The sequence below is a fragment of the Lissotriton helveticus genome, chromosome 2_1 (assembly GCF_964261635.1).
Source record: "Lissotriton helveticus chromosome 2_1, aLisHel1.1, whole genome shotgun sequence".
In the NCBI taxonomy this organism is placed as follows: Eukaryota; Metazoa; Chordata; class Amphibia; order Caudata; family Salamandridae; genus Lissotriton; species Lissotriton helveticus.
In genome coordinates this window covers 1,120,477,676-1,120,502,469 of record NC_136059.1, presented here as the reverse complement: position 1 = coordinate 1,120,502,469, position 24,794 = coordinate 1,120,477,676, and the positions used below count along the sequence as shown (strand labels likewise).

Genomic DNA, 24,794 nt, shown 5'->3' with positions numbered 1-24,794 from the left:
GTATCTGTAGGTGAGATTGCAGTTTCTCCAGCCAACATACAGAGCATTTGTTTTAATGCTGGCTACTACTGCCTTTGCAAAAATCCTTAGCTTTGGTTAATTAAAAAGAAGGTATGCACCTAGTTTTGGTGTATACATTTTGTGATTTATCCACATGCCTGTGTTACTTTTCAATGGTAAGGTGGCGGTCGAACATGAGGGATCTGCACCATATTAGCGTATACAGCTAAGATCCGACTTGCCAAATTTTGTGCAGTTACATAAGGAAATAAATGGTTGGAGGGCGCTTTGATGTGCCAAAAAAGATCAGTTTTCCTTTTTGTTTTCTCACATAGGAATTTTTGCTTACTGCTACATAAAAAAGCTGAACGGATTTACACCAGTTTGGCAGGATTTCAGAACTCATCTCAGAAAGCACCTAACTCATTGTTTGGCATAAATCCAATCAGTAATGTTTGAGATATTAGCATTTAAAAAGAGGTGGCGGCTGAGCTTTATAGGCTAAATACTTTTGTATGTTGTGGTCATTTACAATTGTGATTTCCAAAACCCAGATTTCTGTCAACCACATTTGATTTGTTTCTAGGAATATGATTGGCTGATGAAGGGGATCAAAACCAAATCTTTTTGCAATCCGAAAAGCATACCTTTTGGTCAAAATCTCAATTGTTGTATTATGCAAAGGAAATTCCTCATTTAAGGGGAGGCATCAAGAAGGGATACTCAAAGGCATGGAAAAATAAAGTAAAATTGTGGAAAAATAATTTGCCACTGTAAAATACTACTTTTTGGGTAAAGAAACTTATGATTGCTGTCGCCATTTTGTATTCTGAACAATCCAAGATTTGCTTTTTTTTTTTAAATGTGAAAGGCAAATAATCAAGAATGTGAAGAATAACCTAAAACTGTTCAACCTTTTCAGTGAATATATACTTTCATACACAAACATGCTATGCAATTCATAGGGAAATAGCAAGAGATCAGGGATTTAAACTGTTTGGTGGGAAAGGGTAACTGTGTGACCATGTATAATAAGAAATATCCCTAGGAATGGAGTGGAGGTGAGTCTTCTATGAAGCCAGTATAAGAAGGCTACTAATGAAAGAGTCCCTAATAGATGAGGCTGTGGTACAATTAATGAGTAAGTGCAATATTCATGATAGTGCCACCTTCTGATGGGTTGACAATAGCCCATTTCTAGTGGCAGAGGTGGGGTCCACCCTGATTTCAGTGATTGAAGAAATGGTTTGACCATTACTCTCATATATATTCCTCAAAGACTGGGTTAGATTCTCCGTCCTAGTCTATTATGCCGAAGTGACACCTCTCTTTCTCTGTTGCTGAGGTAGAGTGAGCAATCTTGAGATTGGCTGGAAATAAGGCTCTAGGTCCTGGCAGAGTACCAGCGGATCCCTTTAGGATTGATCCTCTTATATGGACACCCTTGTTATCCAGGGTATTAAATGCTGCTGTGATAATTGGCCTGCCTAGTTCGTAGGCACGGTCCAATATTGTTCCTGTGTTTAAAAAGGATGATCAAGCTGACCCGAGAAGTTATAGGCCTATTTCCTTGATTGATACAACTGTTAAAAGTTCTGGGTCAGGTGATCCTGGAAAGGCTATCCTATGGGCTAAAAAGAATAGCATCATATCCGACTTACAGTATGGGTTCAGGCCTGGTCTTGGTACCATCAAGCAGTCTCTAAATCTATACTTAACTCAGAAGTACACTGTGACCAAAAAGGGCACCCTATTTTTAAGTTTCATGGATCTTACCTCGGCATTCAATCGTGTAAACCGTACTAAGTTATGGGTTACGATGTTGTCATTGGGTGCAGATCTGGTATTGGTGTCCTTCTTGAGGAATCTATATAGCGATATGTCCGCCTCTGTTAGCTTTGAATGGGCGGCTGTTGTTGAAGATCTTTCCCAATAACCTGTGGCGTCAGGCAGGGATGCATCCTGGCCCTTTTCTTGTACACCATCTACATCAATTCCCAAGAGGCGAAGTAATGTGATGTTCTCCGCATATGCCAGCATGCAATACCAGTACTGCTTAATGCAGATGACGGTTTCCTCATGTCAAGCACCGCCGAGGGGATACAACTTTTACTAGACATCTTTTCTGATTTTATGGACAATTTAGATCTTTCCATAAATCATTAGAAATAGTATGTAAAGGTTATTGGCAGAAAGCCCACCAATCAAAGCTTTTTTATTGTAACAAACGTAATATTGCACAAGTAGCCTATTTTAATTACCTGAGTATTTTGCTTGCTAACAGGAATGCCTGAGCTCCCCTTCTTATGTCTAAAAAATTAATGCTTTCTCGTACATGGTGAGTGGTCCTGGATTTTGGTGCCAGGTTGGGCAGGAAACAAATTAAGCCCCTTCTTCAAAATTATAGAGCTATATGTGTGTCCGCTACAACCTATGACAATGATATCTAGGAGTATATGGATTGCCATGTGATTCAGGTTTAGGAGAACAGGTTTGCCAGACGCTTGTTGGTGGTCCCGTAGAGCACCTCAACTTTTGCTGTCCACGAAGAACTGGGTCTTAAATATATCTCAGACACTATTGCCTTGACACCAGGAGTTTAATGTGGTACAAAAGTGAGCCAACCCTGATTATCAGGGACTATCTTTAAGTAGACAAATTAAAAGCAATACCTTGATTTGGTTATATAAAGTGGAAAGTCACCAGCATGGGCTTTACGGAACTATTTCTTACTCTGGAAAAGATTACTAAAGTAGACTATGACTTTGTTAAACACACTTTCATCACTCACGTTGTTGCCCTAAGGGAAAGTGCTGAATTACAGAAACCTGCTGCTCATGCCTTTTACCTAATAAAAACAGTACCCTCTACAGAACCTTACAAAACATGGGTGACTAATGTATATCATCAAAAAGAACAGAAGAGGGACTGATTGCTCAACAATGCACCCACGTCACAGATCTGGGTTAAAGCCATCGTTCTTTTGCTCACCATGCCACCACAGTTTGGCCCCGGCCATATGCAAATCAGTCTTGACCCTGCTTCACATGGGAACAGTCCAGCCCGAAATGACAAGCCAGGTCCTCCCTGGACCTGGAACAAGCATACTGAGACCAGTTTCAGGGTATCACTCCCTAATCAGCCAGGCTAGAGGCTAGCTTGAAACCAGTGGCACAGTGAGCACAGGACCCACGTCTCGGCATACCCTGACCACTTAGGGTGACAAAAGCAAGGATATGTGACTGGGGTGAATGTTTGATTTGTTCAGCATTCCGACCATCATTTGTTATTTTTGCGTAAAATAAATCTCCTTACTTTTGGTTATAAGCTTTCAATTTTTTAATAAAAAGTTGCACAGCTCAGAACTTACTGCCATTTGTAGAGTATTCGACGCCACGTTCATGCCAAAACTCACCTTGCCACATGGCTGGATAAAGCCCAAACTCAGGGCTACAGACGCCTATTCCAGCTGCCAGATGCCACTCCTTCTTCCCAAATACGACTGGAATTTGGCCTTTGCAAACAATCAACTATGCTTATAGCCCGGTTTCTATGATATGTTAAGCTCAAGGCGGCACCCACTGGATCCCTTAAAGATCTAATACGGTCCGGTATTCAAGATAAAAAGCTCCAATGGGAGCCCTAAGTGAAGGCCTCAATTGAACTATCGGGCGCAAAGAGCATTCTTGAACAAAACCTACAGCCGGAATTAAGCGCCAAAATCCTTGCCAAAAATGCAAAAATAAAATTGGGTGAAGAAGGGCAAGAGTTAGCACAAAAAGCACATGCGGTGCTGTCTGTAGTTTTCAAACAAGACCTGGGGCAAGCCGCATACCTATCTGGCCCTATGAACCTAGTTTACAAATAAGAACTCATGAGAATGGGATGCAGATTAATTTCTTCAAAAGTGTACAAATTTGGGAGCTTAAAAGGTTCCTTGAATCATAACTGCAAACTGTGCACAACTGCAAGCAAGAATCGATAAACGCTCTAGTTTAAAGAGTTTAAGGTGTTACTGGTTAAAACAACTATTTCGACATTTAGGTATAAAGCAAAGTAAAATAGCGAAAATTACATGTTTGAGCAGAGGAAATGCACAGTTCTCAGCCAGGTTTGTGAATTTTCTCTGGGAGGCCTACAAGATAACGAACATGAGTTCTGTGGACAATTAAAGTTGCAGATTGTTTTCGCCTAGTTAACACTAGCCCAAGAACACTCAGCGACTGGTTTTGCGGCTTATTAAAATTGCATGGTACCTGTCACTTTTGGGTGATGAGTAAAGGTATCTCCATAGACTACTAGTGCACTTTATGAACTGGTCTGTAATCTTGCTATGCTTTGTTGGCCGACAACGATACAGAGCTCTCCCACCTTTCAATTTTTGATAATGACTAGTGTGCTGCAGGTTTCAAAGGTTCCCTGATATCGTGCACTTCAAGAATTTGAGTGGAAAACTTGTGTATGCTGCATAATGCACAATGCACTTTACCACTTTGTCCTACAGCCTGTTGTCCGGAAATCTAAGTATTTAGTATGAAAGGAATTAGAAATGGTGATTTTTTTTTAAATGCCTAAACCGATGTCGCAATTGCTGCATGGTGTCTTGTGACATTTCTCCCCTTCCTTGTTGATTCGGTAACTTTAAGATCTTTTGCAAGCATGTGAAGTATAAACGTATTTCATCGGCTGCACTTAATTGTTGCTGTGAAATAGCTGAGCAGGTAGATTAATATTCAATTTACAAGAATGTTTTTTATATATTGAGATTTTATGGTTGATTAGAAAGGATGCAAAGATAATACACAATATTTTGGACAGGTCATGGAATATGTAATTTTATGAATGTAGAAGCGGTGGACTGGTGGTCGCAAGCTTTCAAAGTACAACACACTTTATCCTGCCACTTTTAACTGTTGTGAAATGGTTGAGTTTGTACAAGAACACTTCACTTACTAAAAGTTTTTATGTATTGTGATTTTAGAGTTGATTGAGGAGGATGCAAAGATAATGCACTTTATTTTCCAAAGGTCGCAGAATATGTCACTCTATGAATGTAGAAGCAGATGTCTGCAGTAGAATAGACAAATGCATAGTCTGAACCGAACAATTTTGCTCTTTTTTAGCATATCTCATATTTCCCATGTTATATTGTTATGGTTTTAAATAACTGGAAACACTACAAAAACTTTACCTACTTTGACATATTTTGAAGAGATGTGTATGTCACATTGGTGTCCCATGACATTACAAAGTAACTTTACCTTTGGACCCTTTTGTCTATTTAGACACACAACTCCTCTATGTCATGCCATATCCTTATGATATAGAGTGCTTCCCTCCTGGCATTGAGGAGAATCATTCTGCACACTGGTCTAGCATGACTCTTGACTGCTATTCTGCCAACATTTAGATTTTGGGGTGTTATTACAACTGTAGGGGCCAAACTTTGGTAAAATTTTTAGCAAGAACCATGTAATTGAGTTGAGATTAGGTGGGAGGTTGATTGTTGCGATGAACTGATGTAATGTTTTTTTCTATAAAGATAGATGTGTCACCCAGACATATTTCAGAAAGTGTAGGGTCTGCCCATAATGCACGCAAACAACGTTGCACAATTATAATTCAATGCACTGTATAACACGCTAGAAGAAAATAAGCTCTGTCGCTGGGAATACAGCAAAATTAATGTTCTTAAAAAGAATTCCCATTCAGGCAACTAGAATCTCCTAAAAAGAGGAGGTAAGCATAGGTTGTTCTCTTGAAGTGTTCATTTATAGGTCTTGTCTACAGACAGCTTTCATCGAAGATCGACATCAAGTATGTCTATTGTCTCCAAAACTTTGTGCGGATTCACCATACAGCGCCAGTGTTAATAACAAATGAACACTTTTAAGACTTCTCTCTTGCCAGATTTTGTGCAAATCCATCAACAGTTGATAATGGTATTCATAAATCAAAAATATTGTGAGCACCTCCCATTGTCGCCCGCCAACCCCCCCCCCAACTGGATCTTCACAAAAACTAAAATACTTGCTGTAGATGTAATTTACTAACTCCCTGCCACACCTGATGCAGATTCACTAACAGTGCATAAGCTGTGAGCCAATTAAAAAGTGATGTATTAGCGCAAAACTTAAAATACTAATAGAAAGCTAAAAACCTTTAAGGCGTCTGTCAAATGTTGTGTAAAATGGCTCCAAACTTATTAGCAAATGGACCCTTTTTATGGCCCATCTTTTTAACTGGAGTCCCTTTGCTGGATCTGCACAAATTTAAAAATATTAAGAGTAATCAACGTACTAATGGGTCTATTTACTAAGATTAAATGCTGTGTTTGCATCACAAAAGTGGTGCAAAATCTTTTTCCTGCTATTTACTTTCTAGCGTAAAACCTGTTTTATGCTGGAAAATAACTTGAAAGTAACACAAAGCAGTGCATAGCGCTGCTTTGCATTACTTAGTGCTAGGAGGGATGGGGGAGCGTACCATGAGTGGTGCATGGGCGTTCTGATATAACCCCCCAAGGTTTCTGACACTAATCCCTATTTACTGAAAGGTTTAGCATCAGAAAATAGCGCCCATTTCAGATGGTTTTGCATGTATGCTGTGGGAGGAGGTTTAAAGTAAGTCTATGCATAGTATTTTGTCCTGGAAGGGAAACCTTCCTGTACAAAAACCTATGCTAGACTCACGGAGACACATTTACACTACAAAGGTGTGTCTGTGGCGCACGGACGCACATTTCTGATTGATCAAACCTAATTTAGTTGGCACAGGAGACAGTTCTAATTCTGCTGTTTGTTTGAATCTGCCAGAGTGTAAGTCACTTTTGCATCTATACATCTCTTCAGTTCTTGTGCTGTTGACACACTGTGCCCTGACTTCATAGCTGTACTGTTCACAAAACTGCTTGCTACAGTATGGCTGTACTTCCTCGTCAGATAAGGCATTTGAAATGCATTTCATCCACAGTCCGGTCTGTTTATATTGCCTAAAACAACAGATATTTTTTTGGGGGGTTTATATAGCGCAAACTTGACCCGAAGGAATCAGAGCGCTTTACAGGAGCACCAGTTGCGTTATAGATGGACACATTCATTTTATTTTGTTTTGTTTAGGCACGGGGAGATTACATGATTTGCCCAGAATCACAGGATGTGGAGCGTCCCTGCCGAGACTCGTCACGGTTGATTGCTCTAGCCGTAAGGCCACATTCTCTGCCCCAGATATTAGGAACATCGGCAGACCAGAATGCCCAAACATTTATGAATGCACAATACCATCGTTTTTCAGTAGTTATGTCATCGTCATATGTATAGAACACTATCACACCCTCCTGATTGTTTTTGAGTCTATCTGTATTTTACGTAAGGTTCTAGGAAATGTTACTGATTTAGTCATGGTGTGTTGGTCTTGCTGTATTTGGCCAGAGCAAACCTGTATACCCAAAAAATAGTTGGAATGTGGTTCGCACTGGTTAATGGGAAGAATATGATCGTCGGATCCCAGCAGGTGTATTTGTAGTATATCATACACCTGATTGCAAGTGCTAAAAACACTCCCATTTCTTTTCTTGCAGATGTGAGTGTTGCCCACTGCTGAGCCAACACAATCTGCTCGGGTGAAGTGCATCACTGGCCGAATATAAATAAATACAGACACAACTCAATTATACACGGAGGGCCTGCTTCGCAAAGGTAAACTTACACTTTTGTGTGAGTTTACTAGTTTTTGGTATTCACAAACTATGGGGCCTATTAGGATGGCGGACGGACCTGCGTCCGTCCGCCACCCCAGAAGTGGAGGGACCGTCCACAGGGGCAGCGGCGGTCCCTCCGTGCGAATTAGGGTGTGACCGCCACCCTGGCGGTCACATCCTGTAACTTTAACATTGCGGCGGGTGCTGCTTGAAGCAGCACCCGCCGCAATGTTAAAACTGCATGCATTGCATTTGCATGCACAAAGCAGCAGGCACCGCACGGTGCCTGTCGCTTTGTGAATGCAAATGCAGGGGGGTACCATAGGTAGCCCCCATGTGCACCCCACCACCCCTTCACCCTGGGGGCCCGCAAGGGCCCCCCCAGAAGTAAAGGTCGACATGCTTTTCCACGGCGGAAAAACCGCCGCGGAAAAGCATGTTTAGACATGCTTCCTAATTTGTCTGGCGGTGTCTTGCAGACACTGCCACCAAATAGCAGGCTACACCCCGCGGATCAGCGGCAGACGGACCTGCCGTCCGCCGCTGATCCTACCGCCATCCTAATCTGGCGGGGGGTCTTTGTAGCCACCGCAGCGGTGAATCCGCATTCTCCGGGCCGGCGGTGGTTTCCGCCATCCCCGGAGGATGCGGATTCACTGCAATCCTAATCGGCCCCTAAGTGCGGAGTTTTATGACTCCGCACACCCTATAGTTACATGTGCGGAGTTCTCCCCCCCAATTGCAGAATCTCCAATTGTGGAGAAATCCACATACATAAGCATAGGGAGTATAGTAAGTCGTAAACTTCTGTGCGTTATTTGTGTATACAAAATAGTAGGAAACTTGCATACAAGTGTATGTTTACCTCTGTGAAACAGGCCCACAGCTAGAAAGAAAATGGTAGGTGCAATAGGGAGACCTGTGGTAGGAGACAATATTACTTATCTGACCAGTGTTAGATGGATGCAAGATGTTTTACCTAATATTTTATGCTACACAGTCCCATGGGAATGATACTAATACTGCAGTCAAACCAAGCCTTGAAGTCATAGGTATATAACCTATACAATAGTATTTGTGAGGTCCACTTAAAATATACTTACAAGAAACACAGAAAAACTCAATTATGAAGAATGTATTAGTATATGTGAGGTCTGCTTAGCTGTTACTAACATGGAATGTAACGTGTTGCTTTGAACTTTAAAAGTATATGTGCATTTATCCCACAGGTAATTTACACTGTGAGTAGAAATTTTACGATTTTACCTAGAAAATGTTAATACTTGTAATATGCTCTCACAAGTGATTGAAAAGGAATGTAGGGATTCAATCATCAGTAGCCCATAGTCTTAGGAAGATCAACCCAATGCAATTGAAAATGAAGGTAAAAAAATATATACTGTTGCCCAGATTGTTACTTTTAGGGTGATCTAGCGAAATGCAATATATAGTACATGTAGAGAGTCACATAGTTCCCAAAAATATATTTTTGGGGAGAATGCAGTTAAGGAATACAAAAAACACAGAAGTAAGTATTTCATGGAATGTATGTGCAGAGGCTGCCCTGTTGGTGCCTGTCTAGTGCCACAATCTGGCAGTTTTTCGCTTTTGTAATCAAATGTATTTTCCTCAGGCTCTAAAGGATGGATGTAAAAGGAGGCCCTGCAAAGATCCCTACCTCTTACCTGCACATGCAAGAGATTCTGCATCTGCAGTGTTAATCCACTGAGCATTGATCAAATATTCAACAGTTAACTCATTACATTTAGCAGAATGAGAAACAGTTAAAAAAAACTACATTGCGGTTAAGACTACAAATTGGTAAAAGAAGCAGTTGTTTTTTTAAACAAAGTGCACAAGAAGGAAGACACTTTGGAAGCTAGACAAAATTCAGATTTGAACATGCTTTGTCAATAAAACTTGTTGAAATGCCTGTAAGCAGAAATTGTTGCCACTGTGCAAAATACTAATCTAATGTATTCTTGAAATTCAAATTAAATTATGCAAAGAAGAGCACTGAGGAAAAAAGTCAAAATGTTTAGGATTTAAAAAGTGAGAACCGTTCCCCCGGAATAACCAATGAATCTGCTCCTCCAGTTTGTAGCGGCATTCATCAACAACATTTATTTAACAGGTACGCAACTGATTTTTTTCAAACAGTGCTTTGGTAATCAAGTGAAGGATTTTTGCCCATCAAGAACAGTTTGCAAGAGCCAATACTGCAGACTATGGACAATTTATTAAGGTATGATTTGCAAACAATTCTTAACAACTGCATGTCAAAAGATAGTTTTCGCAGTAGTTAAATCAGTCCCCTTTACTAAAAGCACTAAAAAACGCCTGGCTGATGTTAGCAGTAGCAAATCCAAACACTTTTGCAATAACTTATGATCTACTGTGAGTCCCAAAGATTGGCATGCTTTAACCTACACTTTCACAAATTCTAAAGTGATTTTAAGTTGTTAGTGGTATATTAGTAATGTGGCTGTATGCTGTATGCCAGAGGTCTAAGAACTCTCTATCAATGCACAAAACAACACAGGGGAGGCAACGCTTCATAGATCAAATTATGTGAGGCACATTGCATAGCACAGGAAGATATCACTTGTGGCAGATTAAAGGACAAAACACATGAAATATGCAAAATGCAGGGGGAAACGCTGCAGTTAGGAAAGGCACAACTCATATGAGATATTGTTTATCGCCGATAGGCGGGATTTTTATCTTGGTGGGGGGGCCAAGGAAAAAGAGGCACAAAAACGTTTGCAGTGGCCACTGTCACCATATACGCTTACATTTAGAAAATGCCTTTAGATGGACTGAGCACATCAATGGCAATGCAAAAAGGAAAACATTACAATATTGACCCCTTCCATGCTGGGCCGTTTCCGCCGCTGTGTGGTAAACAAAAGAACAGGGCGGGGCCGTGACGAACCCCAGTCGTCATCAGCACACGAGCTCCGCAGAGCGTGACGGCTGGGGTTCGTCACCAGCATGGAAGGGGTTAAATAAACATTGTGTCTGATTAACTCACGGAAAATATTGGTTTTTCATAAGCCCAGCTTATTTACGACTCATGAAGCCAGAGAAGTCTTTAGTTTGTATCAAGAAAGTCCAAAATGTTAAAGTTAATCATGTGTAATTTATACAAATATTGCACAACTTTCAGTGAGGAAAGTATCAGTGTGGTGGAGGTTCCATGGGGTGTAACCTCAAAGAAAGGGAAAGTCAGATATACGGTCAATCAGTTCTAATTGTGTTACTGGTCATGAATCAGTAACACTTAAAACCATTTACATAGTTTTAAAATGGCTTTGTGCCCGTGATGAAGACCCATAAGGAGTGAAAACTGATGCGATTGGTACAACCAAGTCGAACTGGATTGGCAGCATCGGATTATTGTATTAGAGAAACCTTGTAAAGAGCAATCATTTTTCCGTGACCCTAATTAATTTATGCATTCAAATGCAAGATCCTTTGGACTGCTCCCACATGTTGAGGAATAAATCATAGAGTGCCCTATATACAAAGACCTACCCATCCATTTTCTATGACACCAAAAGCCAAAGTGGAAATCTCATTTATATCCTTTACTGTACGTACTATTGTTTATCAATGCTCTCCCCGTGTACTGCCATCTAAAATCACTCAGCAGCTTTCCATTTTATCTTGCTCAATTAAAAAACTATACACAAACGGGCAATATTTTTTTGCGAAATCTTGAATGCTATAAGAAACAACATCTATTCCCATTTGCCCTACTATGAGGCAAAACTTTTGCTTAGATAATATTTTTGTTGTATTGCAAACAAATGTAAAGAAATATGCAGCTTCGTAAAAATTCTCCAAGCTCAAGCAATGCAGATTTCTTCCAGTTGAGGACACGGCACAGAACATATTGGGCCACTTCAAGAATTTACAGCTGAATATTTTTGAAGAGTGACTTGCCCTTCAGAAAAGGGTGGCTATTGTTTCTTTTGACTGCAGTTCCCAATTTAAAAATCTGGAAATTCATGGAACACTATTTTCGATATGGAGCTTCTAAGACTGATGGGCGCACAGGATACTTATTATGGTATCGAACAGAGTGTTCCATGAATTTCTTCGGTACTAACCGAAAGCTACTAATCCGAATGATAAACTTATGTGGAGGACTTTCAATTTATATTGTGTGGATGGACTGTCATGTTAAAGGATCAAAGAAAACACTTGCTTGACACTATTTAGAGCTTTGATGAAGTTCCAGGAGCATTTGGAGCGAAACGCAGTGGCTGGATTTTAACCTTTTTCATTGAAGAAAAGAGAATTAAGGATATACTTTGAATACACATTGGAGTTCAACTATTTCCTGGTGCACCTTCCTATGTACTATAATCTTTGATCTGCTGGACAGGGGCACTAAACAGTGGCAGGTGCTGGAAGAATTGTGCCCAGAACATTATACACTATACAAATTATGATTTAGCTGTTGTTTCGTATTTTTTATGTTGTCTTTTTATGTAATTGACATTACCATGAAAAACATTAATTAATAACATGGTATCCAACACATGAAATACAGCTTGAGGCAACATTACATTCGAAATTCACCACAAAATGAAAATTCAACACATGGTCTTAAATAAAAGCTTGACAAGATGGTAAACACCTCCTGCTCAGGAGATCGGTGTGCTGCTTAACAGCATTTTTTTTAATCTGACTTTTAACAGCATTATCAAAAGTGGCAACAGAATCATGTACATATATGTCGAGCAATACACGGCATGGGAACAAAAGAAATAAATGGAAACTATGTCAACCACTGAACCTCGAGCAGGAATGCAGCAAAACCATCAATTTATAAAATTCTATTTGATATTGCTACATGATCCCATTTTTGTCATTCCCTTTATACTAGTATCATCTGATCAACTCTTCTGTCTGACTAGCGCTTAGGAGTACAGTGGTGAGCTGGTTAGCCTCTTTCCATGCCAACTGGTTGGAAGCTATGAAGGAAGACATGCCCGAATTAGGCATCTGTTCATCAGCTTGATATCTGTGCCTTTTCCCTCTGATGGAAAAGACAGCCTGCAATTGTGCACTTTACTTTATGGCTACATAGACATTTTCGTTGCCTAATCCTTAAGCGCTCAAGCACATTGGAAGCTCAGTTTGGACCAACTCAGCCCCTTAGACAAATTCTAGTTTGAGAAACTTCTCTTCAAAATCCCACTATCTTCAGAACTTCCACACACAAATCACTGCTGCTGTGAATAATATCAAGCAAATACAAAGATGATGGACGGAGCACCGAAACTTTTCAGATACTCACCCACAGTCACACATCTGTGTTGAATCCATCATCATTCTTTAGCTCACTTCGCCACCCCAGTTCAGACCCAGCCATATGTTAATAATATCGAAGCACACATAAACAGAAAAGTCTATACTGATTTGCAACCACCAATCCCCAAATCCAGGCTGATCAATTCTACACTTTTCAATTTCTATTAAAGCAACTTTCTACACAACAAGGGTAATTTTATTCGACCCAAGTCCATCGTTACATATAGCAAATATGTTGGAACGACATTCGTAGAGCACTCAAACCAGGTGTACCTCAACTGATACAACACAATATTTATAAGATCAAGTTAAGGCACATATTGTGATTCTTCAAATTCTCTGGCTACCCTGATTTTATGACTAATCTCTACCCTCAAATAATATTCTGTGAGAGTCTCCAGATCTATACCCTTCAATCTCAAAGATAATCCCTTCATGGGAAGCCTACCCTGGTGACCGTTTCATGAACGACCATTAATGTGTGCTGAAAAGTGATTGGGGCATACTGGAGTTCAGTGTTACAGTCTGCATAAGATCCTGGATGGAACATGTTTTTGACTGTTTTGCCACTTCACCTCCCACTTGCAATCTGAGGCCATTCCTCAGTCTGTGTACAAAATAGAGCTTAAAAGTAACTGAAGTTAGACGTGATTTTAACAGTTTCGCAAAATTTAAGACCATTATTAAATGTATGCAAAATTATCCCCGAACAGTGTCCAACAGAGAGAAATCTTTTAAAACTAAGAATAAATAGTTTGTATTTGAACACAGCAAAAAAGCAGGAAGCTCTCCAACAAAGTAATAGGATTCTCTTAACTACTCTTTCACATGTACAAACAAGTTTCATGTACTGTTCTTTGCCAATGATCAGCACTATTCACAGCCATCTGTATGTGGCTATGAGCTGAGCATGGATGCCATGCAGAGCTTGATGGGGGCTTCTCAGAAGTGTCTTGGGTACTGGTGCAGTAGAACAAGATCATGAGTGATCATGTGCGCCTGTAACCCCTTTTCTTTCAAATGTATTTTCAAGGTTTACCTGGAAATTAAGGCAGAGGAAGCAAGCCACACAGTATCCCTATTAAATTAGGAAGTTCCTGGGTAAAATGTTGTAGGCATGGCATGACTTGACATGCACGCATTTAAGATTCCTGTGTAATCTTTTTGTTAATTTTAGCATTCAGGAGAGATATAACAATAGTATTTGAAGCTGAAACACAACTAGATCTTATCACACATGCTCAGGTAAGAGAAATGAAGGCAAAAGCAGCACGAGCTTTGCCACGCCTCCAAAAGTGTAAGTAAAATTTTATTGTATGATTAATAAAAATCTTACAATTAGAACAATCTTTAATACACCCTTTAAAACATAGCAAATAAATCTAAAAATTCTTAATAATCTTATTCAGACAATTTCTTCAGATTATACCAAAAAAACATTATAAACATTAATTCAATCCGTCATTTTTACAAGACATATTGATAAAACTCTTTATGGTAATAGCCTATAAAATTTCATTACGTATGTGCAAGTTCATTTGTATAGTGCAAAAACAAATTTCTAGCTATTCAAAACCTCCAAATTTTCTGGGCTCGACTCACTGGCGTCCAGTTTCTTTTTTACAAGTATCAAAAATGTAGTGAAATTAGCGTTCATTATAATGTCCATTGGTCAAAAACAAACCACCATAGCATGTCTACATGTGCGAACACCTCTATCAATGAAGCCGTTTTTCAAATATCGCTTTCTTTCAGCAGTCATTACAGTACATATGCAAACCAAATGAATAATATTTTCTTGCCATAAATTGCATCATCTGCAAGGAGTCGGTGTAGATGGTCTTAATCAAGGCATCGTATGTTTTAAGCCTGGCAAGTTGCCGAATCTTGCTTTCATAAATATATTTTTGGTTTGTACTGTCCAGGGTATTCTTAAATATGGTTGAAAATTAAGACTTGTATATTCATTCACTGTCATCCATGCAGGCAATCTCTTGATAAACAATTCTTTGTCTTTCAGAAGAGATAGATGTTTTACTGATTTGTTAATTATTTTCTTAAAAACATGCGGAGTTAAAGACATTTCCCAGATATCAACAATTGACAATTCTTTCAGAACCATTTGAAGATATTTGTAAATTCTGTTGCATCTCTTGCCACAGTAGACCACACATTGGATTATTAATATTAGTTTTAATTTGTTTCCAGGTCTTTACATATTGACCCAACCTTGCAATTTGCTGGTTGCAGAGGCCAAATTCCAGCCTGATCTGAGCAGGCGATGCATTGGGTGGAAGTCGAAACAAATATTTAAAAGTCTGTGTGATGAATACCATAGTGATGCAATTCCCTCCATAAAATTTGCCTATCCACCCAGTCAAAGGCGGCTTTAAAATCAACAAACCATAAATATAATGGCTGTTTTTTTGTTTTATATATATTTCCAATAATGTTCCCAGCCTCCCACAGTGTATAGTTATTGAGTCTTGAATGGAGGAAATGAATTAAAATCTCAGCTCCGCCACACCATCTGCAACTAAAATGAGATAGCCAACTGAAGCATTTCGATCAGCGGTGATGGGCTTCACCGCAAACTGGTCAGTCATCAGACAAGTCATAACCCATAAAAATTGGATGACTTACCAACCATGGCATTTAGTTATCTTGCCAGTCTGCTCTCACAGTAAATCTATTTTGAGCAGGAACACACTGCAGACCATCCAAGAAACCTACGTTTTTTAAGTGCTGATTGAACCCATAACACATTGCAGCAGCTGTTCCTTTTGCACATGTACATGCTATCTCCTCACTGGATTTTTGGCAAACCTTGTAGTCTTACAGCCAACTATTCAAGGGTTGGACATGGTAATATTACATAAATAGGAAATAAGTAGGCCCGCTGGAATTATGCTACAATGAAGTACTAAATTCTGCATCAAGATCGACTAAATTACGAGACAAGAAATGGTAAATTACGTGGCAAAATGCAGCAAATTCTGTGGCCATATTATTTTGATATCGTCACTGTAACCAACATTAATCCTCTCAGGCCACACATTTCCTCTCCTTAGAACCAGTTTAATACTTGAATACAGTGATAAGCAACTGAAAAGTGTCCAGTTAGCTTGTAAGGAACTGTCCCTGCACTGCACCATATGTGGAGATTTTAGTAACTAATTTTTGATCCAAATTAGCTGGGAAATAAATAGGTTGAACATTGCAAATTATGCAACAGGTGATGGCTTATGTGCCAAGTGACAAATTCATAATAGTGCAGAAAACGCTGTGCATCACATAACATAATTCCTGTGGTATAGGTCATATGAAAATGCAGTGTCCACCAACACCTGGTATACATTTTACCTTTGCGACCCAAGATACATTTTCTTTCACAAGAGAGAGAGAGAGAGAGAGAGAGAGAGAGAGAGAGAGAGAGAGAGAGAGAGAGAGAGAGAGAGAGAGAAAATATATATATACACCTTCAAAATATCTGGTAATATCCACAAACTTTTTAAGGTTTTCACTGCATTTTGTAGAACCTCCCTCTCACCCCTAACACACCCTATCCCATCCATAATCCTAACCTTACGACAGTGGGAATCCACAGTAAGGCCTGATTTTTTTTATCTGTGAGTGAACTTTGCAATTCAATTCCCAAATACCGCTTTTATGATTCAAGACTTGGAAGGATACATTGCTTTTTTACACAGCAAAACTTAAATTGGAGACAGAAAAAAGCTTTGAGAATTGGGCAAATAGTGTCTGACCAAAGTAGGCCAAGCAGCATGGTTCAGAATTAAGGTTGTACTCCTGAAGAACTAAATTTATATATAAAACATATATCCCAAGGATTTTTATTTTCATTGAAAGTGTGTGTAATTAACAAATGTGAATAACATGTTGACAGCAAATACCAGCTTGATTTTAGTCTGCAGAACACATTTGTGAAGTAAAATATTTTGTATCTCATTCAGCGTTTTTCGAACACATTTAAAGCTTTGAATACAAATTTTAAAGGTTTTGGTCAAAGCATATGTACTCTGAATTTACAGAACAATTCAGACAAAATATATATTTGAAGGAGAACGTTGGTAGTGTCCTAAAACATGGACACAACAAACAAGGTGTTTTGGAAAATGCATAAAATTATATCCACAAACTCCCTGTTTCAGAAGGAAGTTTCAGTTTAAGATATATATATATATATATATATATCTATATATATATCTATATATATATATATACGCTGACACTCCCACAGCGCACCGCACAAGCCAGCACTCCCCAGGAGAAGAACGGACACCAAATCCGGTAATGATGCAGCAGAGTTTTTTTATTTATTTCGTTTCAGTGTGCCAAGGGTGCCGCGATCCGACGCGTTTTGGCGATCCTGTCGCCTTGCTCACCATTTGCTCACTATTTCTAATGGTTGTAAAAAAAAGACGTTTGTTTTTACCTGATTTTAGTGGTACTCAGTTAGTTGACCTCAAAAGAATGGAAGGCTGACTGGGCCTTTCTGGAATTCAAAGTTGCGACCCGTATTCGATTTACTTTGCGCTCTATTTTAATAACGTGAGATGCATGACAGTGTGAGTATTTAACTCACTGAACCATCTTGCTGGCTGTTTTTGCTATAATGCACAACTTTGTGTAAAATGGCGCCGGTGGCGTTTGCTTTAGTCCAACTGTGGGGCATGCACAAAGGAATATTTTTAGAGTTGCATATTATTCCTTCTGGTAGAGCTGGCATAAACAACAAATAGATGGAACAAGCATTGCAGAATATATGTTGCAACTCCGTTACACTACTATATATATATATATAGTAGTGTAACGGAGTTGCAACATATATTCTGCAATGCTTGTTCCATCTATTTGTTGTTTATACCAGCTTTATGCCAGCCATATATTGCAGAATATATGTTGCAACTCCGTTACACTACTATATATATATAGTAGTGTAACGGAGTTGCAACATATATTCTGCAAAGCTTGTTCCATCTATTTGTTGTTTATGCCAGCCATATATTGCAGAATATATGTTGCAACTCCGTTACACTACTATATATATATATATATAGTAGTGTAACGGAGTTGCAACATATATTCTGCAATGCTTGTTGCATCTATTTGTTGTTTATGCCAGCTTTATGCCAGCCATATATTGCAGAATATATGTTGCAACTCTGTTACACTACTATATATATATATATATATATATATATATATATATATATATATATATATATATATATAGTAGTGTAACGGAGTTGCAACATATATTCTGCAAAGCTTGTTCCATCTATTTGTTGTTTATGCCAGCCATATATTGCAGAATATATGTTGCAACTCCGTTACACTACTATATATATATAGTAGTGTAACGGAGTTGCAACATATATTCTGCAATGCTTGTTCCATCTATTTGTTGTTTATGCCAGCTTTATGCCAGCCATATATTGCAGAATATATGTTGCAACTCCGTTACACTACTATATATATATATATATAGTAGTGTAACGGAGTTGCAACATATATTCTGCAATGCTTGTTCCATCTATTTGTTGTTTATACCAGCTTTATGCCAGCCATATATTGCAGAATATATGTTGCAACTCCGTTACACTACTATATATATATAGTAGTGTAACGGAGTTGCAACATATATTCTGCAAAGCTTGTTCCATCTATTTGTTGTTTATGCCAGCCATATATTGCAGAATATATGTTGCAACTCCGTTACACTACTATATATATATATATATAGTAGTGTAACGGAGTTGCAACATATATTCTGCAATGCTTGTTGCATCTATTTGTTGTTTATGCCAGCTTTATGCCAGCCATATATTGCAGAATATATGTTGCAACTCCGTTACACTACTATATATATATATATATATATATATATATATATATATATATATATATATATATATATATAGTAGTGTAACGGAGTTGCAACATATATTCTGCAAAGCTTGTTCCATCTATTTGTTGTGTATGCCAGCCATATATTGCAGAATATATGTTGCAACTCCGTTACACTACTATATATATATAGTAGTGTAACGGAGTTGCAACATATATTCTGCAATGCTTGTTCCATCTATTTGTTGTTTATGCCAGCTTTATGCCAGCCACATATTGCAGAATATATGTTGCAACTCCGTTACACTACTATATATATATATATAGTAGTGTAACGGAGTTGCAGCATATATTCTGCAATGCTTGTTCCATCTATTTGTTGTTTATACCAGCTTTATGCCAGCCATATATTGCAGAATATATGTTGCAACTCCGTTACACTACTATATATATATATATATATATATATATATATATATATAGTAGTGTAACGGAGTTGCAACATATATTCTGCAAAGCTTGTTCCATCTATTTGTTGTTTATGCCAGCCATATATTGCAGAATATATGTTGCAACTCCGTTACACTACTATATATATATAGTAGTGTAACGGAGTTGCAACATATATTCTGCAATGCTTGTTGCATCTATTTGTTGTTTATGCCAGCCATATATTGCAGAATATATGTTGCAACTCCGTTACACTACTATATATATATATATATATATATATATATATATATATATATATATATATATATATATATATATATATAGTAGTGTAACGGAGTTGCAACATATATTCTGCAAAGCTTGTTCCATCTATTTGTTGTTTATGCCAGCCATATATTGCAGAATATATGTTGCAACTCCGTTACACTACTATATATATATAGTAGTGTAACGGAGTTGCAACATATATTCTGCAATGCTTGTTCCATCTATTTGTTGTTTATGCCAGCTTTATGCCAGCCATATATTGCAGAATATATGTTGCAACTCCGTTACACTACTATATATATATATATAGTAGTGTAACGGAGTTGCAGCATATATTCTGCAATGCTTGTTCCATCTATTTGTTGTTTATGCCAGCTTTATGCCAGCCATATATTGCAGAATATATGTTGCAACTCCGTTACACTACTATATATATATATATATATAGTAGTGTAACGGAGTTGCAGCATATATTCTGCAATGCTTGTTCCATCTATTTGTTGTTTATACCAGCTTTATGCCAGCCATATATTGCAGAATATATGTTGCAACTCCGTTACACTACTATATATATATATATAGTAGTGTAACGGAGTTGCAACATATATTCTGCAATGCTTGTTCCATCTATTTGTTGTTTATGCCAGCTCTACCAGAAGGAATAATATGCAACTCTAAAAATATTCCTTTGTGCATGCCCCACAGTTGGACTAAAGCAAACGCCACCGGCGCCATTTTACACAAAGTTGTGCATTATTGCAAAAACAGCCAGCAAGATGGTTCAGTGAGTTAAATACTCACACTGTCATGCATCTCACGTTATTAAAATAGAGCGCAAAGTAAATCGAATACGGGTCGCAACTTTGAATTCCAGAAAGGCCCAGTCAGCCTTCCATTCTTTTGAGGTCAACTAACTGAGTACCACTAAAATCAGGTAAAAACAAACGTCTTTTTTTACAACTATTAGAAATAGCAGCAGTAATATACAAAGTGATGCATAAAAAAATATTGATATTAGGGAAATTGATTAAATCCAATTTATACACATTTTTCAACAAGGAATGTAGTACACCTGATTTGCTCCAAATCAAGGAGTTGCACACACAAATAAAATTGAAAACTTATTTGCACTGTTTTATGGGTTCCTCTTACTTATTTAAGGCAAAAAACAGCACATTACTAATATTTTTTTTGACAAAACGTATTCTTGGAATTTGTTAAAACTTACAAAACTTTACATCAGCAATACATGCTTCACAATCCGTTTCCATCATTTTCGGACTGGTGCAAAAATATTCTCAACTTAGAATGAATCAAAATCAGTACGTGTTCAGGTAACCGCCATACTGATGCAGCATTGTTCAACTAGCTCAGGAGATTGAGCACCTGCTGCAGAGAGCTTAAAGCACCCCAACGTTCTGGTGGTAAGATGAGAATAGCAAGCACATTAAATGGGCAGGTACTGTTCAGTACTGAGTACCTGCACTTCTTTAATGTGAAAGGGTGAGTTGCTGCACTTCGAGCACTGTTGCAATTAGTGCTTTAAATGTAAATATAGAAGTGCAGATACTCACTATTTAGAGTATGCGTTTGGTCCTAAGAAGTGCAGGTACTCACTACATAGAGTGTATGTTTGGTCCTGAGAAGTGCAGGTACTCTGCTTTTCAAATTAATGAAGTTAAGGTATTCAGTACTCGTCCATTTAAAGCACTGGTTAAAATATATTTAATGGGCCATTACCCGCACTATTCAGAAGCAAACAGGTGCTCTAAATAGTGAGTACCTGCACTTCTCTATTTCCATTTGAAGCACTCGGCATAACTGATTTCGGTGATGTCATGGAAGTATGGGGCTATAATTCAGCTGGAGGGGTATGCTCAAAATTGGGAGTGCCAAGAAACCGCGCAATTAAGAGTAACATACAAAAAATGTATATGTGTGCTTTTTTTGTTGAATATTTGTAGAAGCTAAGAAGAGCGGTTGGCGACTGTGTGGCCTAAATCAGAGATTAGTGACGTAACTTGGCCTTCTACTCTTTTGTGTGGTAGTTGGCAAAAGGCCGTCCGGCACTAAAGCCCCAAAGCCAGCGTTAGTGAATATGAAAGCGCCGAAACGGAACTGTGGGCGACATTTCCGATGAAGAGGTTTCTTGTACTTCAGAAAAACGAAAAACCTATTGATATTAACATATTTCGGGGCTTAAGGGGAGGCGAAGGAACCGTCCCCTCGCTTGGTCTGTTACCAGCAAAATTAGGTATATGACGGTGTGACGCCGCTTACTCACCGATGTTCACTAGATTTGCCTCGAATTGCATCCTAGTGACAGGAAACAGTTTTACATTTTTCGCTGGCTAGACCCAGGAGGCAAGAGTGAGTGAGACGGCTTTCCCAAAGTCTGCGCCCTCTGGGGTTTCCCACTGCCCATACTACGGATCGTAAATTTGGAAATCAACAAGATTCGTGTAAAACAGTGCTTTAAATGGGCCGGTACTGAGTGCCGGCACTTTTTTTTATTTTGAGAGTACCTGCACTTCTCAAGAGAGCCGTCATAGTTTTATTTGCTGAGTACCGGCACTTTTCAGAAACAAGCAGGCCCTCTGACACAGAGTTCCTGCATTCCAAAAGTGTATTTTGTGGAAGCTTTAATATTAATAGCTTAAATCAAAGCATTGCACTGAGAAGTACTACTTAAAAGTGATAGTTGTGTACAACTGGTAGTCTGAACTCACATATTTAAAAGTATTTTTCATACTCGGTAATGCATTTTTTTGATGAAATAAAGTAGTTGACTTACACTCGATCATACATGTTAAGCATGAAAGCCGCGATTTATTCAGGTTTTCAGGTTTCATTTTGTGCAAATGAGAAATGGCTAAATGTGTCTTTCCTTTTATTAAAGGCTTTGTTTTTACCTCTTAGTTCATTTTCTGCAGTTTTTAAATACAGCGCGAACTCGACCCCAAGATTGAGCGCCTTGCGGGAGCACCAGTTTGATTACACAAGGATAAATGCACTGTCATAGGTACGTGGAAATGTAGTGATGTGCCCAGAATCACAGGCTTGAGCCGACGCCGAGACTCGAACCTGGTTCCACAGTCAGCAGCTCTGACAGTAATTCCACTTCTTGGGTGAAGGGGGAGAATGACAGGCAGACTGAAGCCACATGAAAAGATCGGCTCGATATGGGCTCGAGGTTCAAACAGGTCCTCGAGTTGAGCACGAGCCAGGCTCCTGCGGCTCGCCCACCTGGACACCGCAGTCACTGATAAAGCCATGGGAAGTTTTTTACCTATCGCCTGCACCAGTGGAAGGAGCATCATGCAAGCATCAAAAGTGCCGTCCCGTTCTATCAAATTTCCTTCAGCCGCTCTAGCGCCTAGAGAGGAAACTGGCCGCTAGCGCTAGATTAGCAGCAGTTTATATCACTTTGCAGCGGGTCTTACCCCGAGTCCCTGGTCGATGCTCTCCGCCTCTGCCGCGCTGCCACTGCCCCCGGGACCTGGAAGAGCGCCCTCTCGCCTCTGGGGCAGCGCGCCTGGAAAGACAGATGGATGGCAGCAGTGGCAGAAAGGTACCTGGCACGGACAGCCCTCCATGGGCGGGCGTCAGGGAGGGACAGAGCGCGACCGCCCCGTCACCGCCCCCTCACAAGAAGTAGGCGAGGGGAGCGGGAGCGGCCCGAGGCCAGAACAGGCACCCTTTCCGCCTCCTACCTTTTTGTTTTATCTTACCTCTGTACACCCATTAATCACTCTCCGTTTTCGGAAGTGCGCGGCGGGGAAGGCAAAGCGGGATAGGATACTGCCTGTCTACAGCATGACATAGGCCCGGGCAAAGCACTGAGAGCCTGAGGGAGAGTACCTGCACTTTCAGCAGAGGTGCATAACTTTTAATTGGAGATTACCTGCACTTTCAGCAGAGGTGCACTACTTTTAATTGGAGAGTACCTGCACTTTCAGCAGAGGTGCACTACTTTTAATTGGAGAGTACCTGCACTTTTAGCAGAGGTGCACTACTTTTAATTGGAGAGTACCTGCACTTTTAGCAGAGGTGCACTACTTTTTATTGGAGAGTACCTGCACTTTCAGCAGAGGTGCACTACTTTTAATTGGAGAGTACCTGCACTTTCAGCAGAGGTGCACTACTTTTAATTGGAGAGTACCTGCACTTTCAGCAGAGGTGCACTACTTTTAATTGGAGAGTACCTGCACTTTCAGCAGAGGTGCACTACTTTTAATTGGAGAGTACCTGCACTTTTAGCAGAGGTGCACTACTTTTAATTGGAGAGTACCCGCACTTTTAGCAGAGGTGCACTACTTTTAATTGGAGAGTACCTGCACTTTTAGCAGAGGTGCACTACTTTTAATTGGAGAGTACCTGCACTTTTAGAAGAGGTGCACTACTTTTAATTGGAGAGTACCTGCACTTTTAGAAGAGGTGCACTACTTTTAATTGAAGAGTACCGGCACTACTATATTCTAATTTGAGGGACTGGTAAGGAGGCACTTTAATCGAGAAGCTAATGGGCAGGTAGGGGATTTGGGCATTTTTTGCCCAACATTTTTAGGTATTTAACTATTTCATCTTAATTCAGCATATTCTTTGACAGTATTATTTAGCTGTTTTGTCACTTAAACAAACACTGTCTGGGAAAAGATGATTTCTTGTTAGTACCAGCGAAATACCGGAATAGAGAAAGTCAACAATTGAAACGTGACTAGTTAAAGTCAGGTAAAACAAGTCCGAAAAGTCTGCCACTGGGCTGGCACCACCTTTGTGTACAATAAAAACACAGCTGGCTTTGGGTCGGCCCATTGCTTATCAGTGGTTGGCTTTCTTGTCTAGTACGTTTGCTTATTTTTTATTCAGTGGTATTTCTTTCTCTCCGTAGGACAACATTTCTACACCAGCTTTTTGAATGGATGAAATGTATCCTTCAGGAAAAGGCGTTTTAAGTCAGGGGCGCAGTGGGCAATTGCCCAGGGCTCCCAACTTCCAAGGGCCTCCAACCCCGGGAAAGTGAATTTTCTCTCCGTTGGATCTCTTTCTATCCTATTTCTCTATCTAAATCGCTCTCCATCGCTACCCACTTTCTACCACGTCCTTTGAAGGATGTTTGGGGTCCTAGGCAAAACGTATTTTAACTCCTTGTGTGACACTGTTAACGTTTAACATATAG

The 24,794-nt window shown here is 39.4% G+C and overlaps 1 long non-coding RNA gene across 1 annotated transcript in view; it reads right to left on the bottom strand.

Annotated features, from left to right (window-relative positions):
- LOC144819625 (uncharacterized) overlaps positions 1–23,147 on the bottom strand; it is a 50,707-nt gene extending 27,560 nt beyond the window's left edge. The window contains exon 1 of the long non-coding RNA XR_013607484.1: positions 23,059–23,147. This is a non-coding gene — a long non-coding RNA (uncharacterized LOC144819625). The remainder of the gene's footprint in view (positions 1–23,058) is intronic.
- Between the last annotated feature and the right edge of the window lie 1,647 nt (positions 23,148–24,794).